This window comes from Anabrus simplex, chromosome 7, assembly GCF_040414725.1.
Source record: "Anabrus simplex isolate iqAnaSimp1 chromosome 7, ASM4041472v1, whole genome shotgun sequence".
NCBI lineage: Eukaryota > Metazoa > Arthropoda > Insecta > Orthoptera > Tettigoniidae > Anabrus > Anabrus simplex.
In genome coordinates, this window is record NC_090271.1 from 294146393 (window position 1) to 294153478 (window position 7086).

The following is a 7086-nucleotide window of genomic DNA, read 5'->3' on the forward strand; positions in this document are numbered from 1 at the left end:
ACTATTTTTATTGGTAATGAGGCCCTTTTTCAGTTCAAGGCTGTTTTCTTTGACCTCTCCTAGTCGCGATCTACGCCTCTATTCTCTCACGGTATCTATTTGTGCTGGGATTGTTTTTGCGATGGGAGGGGGTGTGGCTCAAGTTCCTAAAAGGAGGGGATGTGTTCCCCTGGTGGAACCCGGTAATTTCCGGATAATATTTTTCCTTGCAAATACGTTCTTTTTGGTGTTCAGGCAGTGTGTTCCATAGGTTAGTGCTCGATCAGGAGTTACTCCTTGATATTTGGGAGTGAAGCAGTGTTCTAATATTTTACCTTCCCAAATCAGTCAGTGGAGAGATGGCGTGGAATGATATCAGTAGACGAATCTTGAATGGTGTCTTTAAAAGTAGGAAAGATCACAATATGAAGGTAAAGTTGGAATTCAAGAGGACAAATTGTGGCAAATATTCATTTATAGGAAGGAGAGTTGGGGATTAGAATAATTTACCAAGGGAGATGTTCAATAAATCTCCGATTTCTGTGTAATCATTTAAGAAAAGGCTAGGAAAACGACAGATAGGGAATCTGCCACCTCTGCGACTACCCTAAATGCAGATCAATAATGATTGATTGACTGATTGAAATATATATTTTCCATCTGCATAAAGTGAGAGCTGTGGCTCAGGCAAACTCATGGCTGCTGAGGGCACTGAAGTCACAGAATGAGGTGGGTGAATCAGCGGATTTTTTCACTCACCCCCTCTAAAATTAGTCGTTCCCTAACGACCTCAAGAATATAAGGTCCACTCTTTATAAATATATAAATAGGGCGTTGGTCATACTGATTAGTAATCTTGAAAAAAAAAATAATCCGATAGCTCGCGCCGCTGTTCATTTTATCAGCTGCTGAAGTTAGCCAATCAGGTCGCTTCGCGGGCGACTTTAGGTTGGCTTTGCGAGGCGGTGTTACTAAGTCTGCACGTGGCTTATGACAAGCTTGAGAACGCCAATGAAAGAAATACATTTCTCCAGGGGAGGAACTTGAACAAGGACCTTCCTGCTGATAGGCTCGGCGCACAGCAAGCACGCTAAGGTGGCGTTGGCTGAAACCCACGGCAATAATAATAATAATAATAATAATAATAATAATAATAATAATAATAATAATAATAATAATAATAATAATAATTTTAACGGGAGGTACACCTCAACTCCGCTCATTCAAAATCAGCGCCTTAATGAACTCCTCTATCGATCAAAAGGTGAAACTGATACTTTATGAAGTTGGAACTTTAATCAGAAGATGTCACCACTGAAATATTAAGTAATTGTGTTATTGTGAAGTTTCCTAAACTGATTGAATTTGTCCTTGTTTTGTTTTGCTATACATCAAGAAGTTTGGACATTTTTCCACAGATGTCACTACCAAGAAACTGATCATGCACTCTGGTGCAAGGTGGAAGAACTTATGACTTAAAGAAGTTTCGTATTTCTAGGTTTACATAACTGAACCTATGTTAATTTATTTTTGGATTGGCAATACTTCTTTTTCTTTCCGCCAGTTTTTAATCGGGCCAATCATAAATTTTTGTAATTGAGTTTCAACCAATCCCGCATTTCTTGTTCACTTTGTGTTAACCAATAAAGATTTAGCGGGTGTGTACTGATTAGTCCTGAAACCTCTCGAACCTTCCCTTAGGGTATATAAACTGCGGCTTTTCGGGCTACCTTGTCAATCGATCGCCGTCTTTCTAAGAGTGTGTGTTAAAGCAGGAGGCGGGGCGCCTCTTTCTTTGGCCAGCAGAACACCTACAGGGTAATGGCCACATAAATTCTATCTTTCTTGCTGTATCCGCCAAGTAATCCGAGGGGAAGGTCCGAATCTTTAATTATGTAACAACTTTTTTAAAATGTAAATCTTCTTTCTGCTAATATAAATATTTCATAAAGTTTTAACTGTAAATCGGGGATAGAGAGTGAGTTACCCTCTCGAGCTCCCCTTCATCTTGGTTTGAGGTGACTACGTTTTCACAACCTTTCGTTTCTGTAATGTATTAAAGTAATTTCCATGCGAGCCACCACAGTAGTTTGGGAATAGTCCCTGTTTCATCGGCCGAGAGCCCTGTAGGTTTTATGTTTTCATTATCTAGGAGCGCAGTGTACGCGTCCATTCAGTTTGAGTTCGGGCCGTTTATTTAACTTGTTATTTTTTCGCAAAGGCCCAGTAGGTTGGGTACTAGATACCCCTGTGTAAAATTATTCTTATTTGTAATTCGTGCTTTGTGAGGCTAGATTGTGATGTGATGTTACCCTGAGTGGCTGTAAGAAATCGAGAGCATGTAAGCTCTTTTCAAAGTTCTTAATAGTGAAGGCGGCCTCTGGAAGGCTAGATGTTGAAATTTTTGGGAGGAAGTGCTTTTGGATTAGGGGATTTCTGCCCTTATCTAAATAATACCACTTTCAAATTGTAAATTTGTTATCTAGGGGCTTGAAGCCCAGATTGTTAAAGTTCTGAATCCTGAATTTAAAATTTTTTTGAAATTGTCATTGTACCTGTAACCTCATGTTATTCACTCAGTGAAAAGATTGTTTAGTTTGCGCGTTAAAAAGAAATATAACCTTTGTTAAAGTTTTAAATTCAATTTTGATATAGTAATTAGACCCATTCACCCCAGCACCTTCTTTAACCTCTTTCTGCTCCACGGGTAACCTCGTAACAATAATAATAACAACAATAATAATAAATATAATCGTATGGCCTCAGTCACAGTGTACAGACATTTCAATTTGACGCCATCTGGCTGTCCGCTCGTCAATTTCGACGTTCTGTTTAACTCTAGGCCCACTAGATGGCAGACCGAGTAAACTGAAACTCTTTTGGGCGTCTATGGCGAATGAATTTTGTCGGGTAAACACCAAATGTGTCACCAGAGATCTTTTACATGCCGACATCGTATGACATGGACTGTCGTATTGACTTTCTTCCGCCCTTCAAAGATCCGAGTACCTCAGCCGGGTTTGAACCCGCTACCTTGGGATGGAGGCCGACACTCTACCAGTGATCCACAGAAGCAGCTGAAACCCTCGGTGTGTGTTTGATGTTCATTTCTTGGCATGACACTCAAGTCCGACCAAGCCTTAGCAACACCGTCTTGTATAGCCCATTAGTATTCGCCCGCGAAGCTATCTCATTGGCTAACTTCAGCAGCTGATTAAATGACAACGGTGCGAGATATCGACGTAATTTTTTCAAATTACTTATCAGTATGGCCAACGTTTCAACGCTTATATACATGGCTCACATTGTTTTCGAGCACCCTGTATAAACGTCTCTAGATTTAGTTTAAACTTGGTAATTATTTTAGCTTATTAGTTTTATTTAGGTGTATTTGCTGATTATAATATTTTATATTAAATCATTTGTAATTAGGTAAATAACCTGTAGGTCATAAATTTCTCTCTCCTTCCGCCTATCTATCTGTCTGTATATCTATCTACCCGTTTATCTATCTATATATAAGAACATTGAAAACGCGAAGAACATACAAAACCATGTACTCATCGTTTTTCTGAGGGTCCATGTTGTGAACGTCGCGTGCTATCACGAAAGCCGAGTTCTGTTTGATGATACTTCGTATTGTTTTTGCTAAACTCGCCTCTTCAACCTCCACTGTTCTACTCTTGCTAAATTCTGACCTGATTTATAAGGGAATTTTTCATTTTCATGCCATCCATTCTCATTTAACCGGTATTGTCATTTCTTGAACAAGTTGATGCCCTTCCTCCCTTCGTGTCGTTATTTTGCGTCTTAAAACACAATTTACTTGCACGCTTTTCTCTCAGTTAATGTTACGAGGGACTGGTAATGTGGCCATTCTATATCGTAAAACAATTATCGCCACTATTCGGATTGACATTTTCGCTCAGGTATAAATTATGAAAATGTGGCGCGTAATGGAGAATTTTATGAGTTATTTTAATGTATTAAATTATTTATAGATTTGTCGTGGAATTAGCGCATTACACTAATTCTTGGTAATCTCAGTATGAATGGATTTCGAATTGGAATTAAATAGTATTTAGTCTAATCATTTGAGCTATACGAGTAGGGTCTTTTTTTTTTGGCTAGTTGCTTTACGTCGCACCGACACAGATAGGTTTTATGGCAACGATGGGACAGGAAAGGGCTAGGAGTGGGAAGGAAGCGGCCGTGGCCTTAATTAAGGTATAGCCCCAGTATTTGCCTGGTGTGAAAATGGGAAAAAAAGGAAAACCATTTTGAGGGCTGCCGACAGTGGGGTTCGAACCTACTTTGTCCCAAAAAATGGATACTGGCCGCGCTTAAGCTAACGTTTTTACCTCCTACACTTCACTTAAAAACTAACTGAACAAGACCTGGGTGTCGTAAGATGTGCTCTATCATTCTGCCTATTCATCTGGTCAGATCTCGCCAAATCTTTCTCCTCTCACCAATTCGATTCAATAACTTATCTCTTCATTTGTGATTCAATCTACCCATCTCACCTTCAGCATTCCAGAAATAATAATAATAATAATAATAATAATAATAATAATAATAATAATAATAATAATAATAATAATAATAATGTTTTTTAACGTCTCACTAACTACTTCTGACGGTTTTTGGAGACGACGAAGTGTCGGAATGTTGTCCCGCAGGAGTTCTTTTACGTGCCAGTAAATCTACCAACACGAGGCTGACGTATTTGAGCACCTTCAAATACCACCGGACTGAGACAGGATCAAACCTGCCAAGTTAGGGTCAGAAGACCAGCGCCTCAACCATCTGAGCCATTCAGCTCGGCACCTTGGGATGAGGATACGAGTGTACTTGTCCGACTCCTTGGCCCAGTGGCCTTCGGTTCAGAGAGGACCCGGTTTCGATTCCTGGCCAGGTCATGCCGGGGAATGTAATGTTAAAATATTAATTCCTTTGACTCGGGGACTGGACATTTGTGCTATCCCCAACATCGTTGTAACTCATACACCATAACAACACGCAGTTTCCTATACACGTCACATGCCGCTCATCCTCGTCAGAGGGTCTGCCTAGCAAAGGCTAGCGATAGCCACATGCAATTTTTATTATCCTCTTTATTCTCCATCCAAACATAGAAGGCTTCTATGCCCCATTACGATTAGTTCCAGATTTCAAGTTCATAAGTATTTAAACAGAAATAAGCATAAACATTTCTAAATATTTGAGTGTGATATGATAGAACCTGATGATGTCCTTTCAAGAGCGAAACATGACATTCTATTTTAATAAACTTGTTTCTTTTTCAGGTAGTTTATAAATTTATAACTCTAAAGTAGTTTTCCATGTCAGGGGAGTTCCAAATAGACCATCTAGCCATATCGAGCCCGGCAGAGATTTTGAACGTTAAAGTGCAAAAAGGTGCAAACATAGATTCTGACTACTACCTTTTTAGAGTCAAGATAAGGTTTATTCCAAAGTCCTTCAAGAGACGTTCCCCCAAAATCAAGAAATATCGAACTGATGAACTCAAGATAAACCAAGAGATTGCCGAGAATTATCAACGAGAGCTTGAGGTCTTGGAATCTTCGAACTGGGACGAAATGGCAAGGAGGATTCAAGAAGCAGCTGAAAAGACTATAATGATCGCCAGAAAGAAGAAACATCCATGGTGGAATGACGATTATGAAGTAGCCTTACGGGAAAGGTCTAAAGCGTGGAATAAATGGTGTACTAATCAGAGGAATTTCGAAGACTTCAAGGAACAACGGAAACACACAGCAAAACATTCTTCGGAATACAAAAAGAAAGTACGAGAAAGAACAGCTGCACAACATAGAAGAAGATTTCAAGAGAAACAACACAAGAGATTTCTATAGAAGGTTTAAAAACGAAATCAAAAAATTCTCCCCTGGTAATCTATGTTTTAAAAGTGAACAAGAGAAACTCATTATTGGTGACAAGAACAATTGCGAGTATCTGGCCAACTATTTCCAGAATCTTCTGAACTGTGAACCGTCTGAAAATGAATTGCTGTTTGGAGAGCCTCAATTCAAGTTGAAGGATTCATTACCACCAAATAAAGAAGAAATTAGGGACATCATTAAGCAACTAAGAAACAACAAAGCTCCTGGAAAAGATTCAATTACTGCAGAGTTATTCAAATTTGCAGGTGAAAATATAGTGGAAAATCTAGAGGAATTATTCGCTTTTATTTGGGAAAAAGAAGAAATACCAAGTGATTGGAAGTATCCACTCATTCATCCTTTACACAAAAAAGGGGACCAAACTAACGTCAACAACTACAGAAATATCTCCCTTCTTTCTATAGTATACAAAATCCTATCCAAAGCATTGCAGCGGAGGCTTGAAACACATCTAGATAAACAAATTGGTGAATACCAGGCCGGATTCAGGAAAGGGCGTTCATGTGCTGAGCAGATTTATACTCTAAAATCACTTATAAAAACAAGATCAATGAGAAATCAGAAGAAGCATGGGCGCCCGCAGGATCTTTTCCAAGGGGGGGGGGGGCACATTAACAATTTTCTTGAATATAAATACCAATATAACGTCAGCAACATTAATTTTTTACAGAAATTTGCGAATATAACAGATGCTAGATGACTGTCAGTAAGTTCAGTTTATGAAATAATCTGGTATGATATTAAACAATTGAACATCAACTTTTTAGAATTCCAGGGGGGGCAACCGCCCCCCTTGCCCCCCCTTGCGGGCGCCCATGAGAAGAGGACAATCATAATCTTCATTGATTTCAAAAAGGCATATGATTCAATAGATCGTGGAGTGCTCATGAACGTTCTGCAGGAGTTTGGAGTGGATGATAAATCTCGGGCCATAATTCGACAATCTGTTACAAACACCTTTTCTCAAGTCAAATTTATGGGCGAACTCTCAAATCCATTTGAGATGGAAACGGGTTGAGGCAAGGAGACAGCCTTTCTCCACTACTCTTTAATTGCATTTTAGAAAAAGTTATTAGGAAATGGAGGTTGAGAATGACTGAAAATGGAATGAAGAATGGGGTAAGGATAGGTTGTGGAAAAAATGCGATGAAGCTGGACTGCCTTGCCTTCACAGACGACG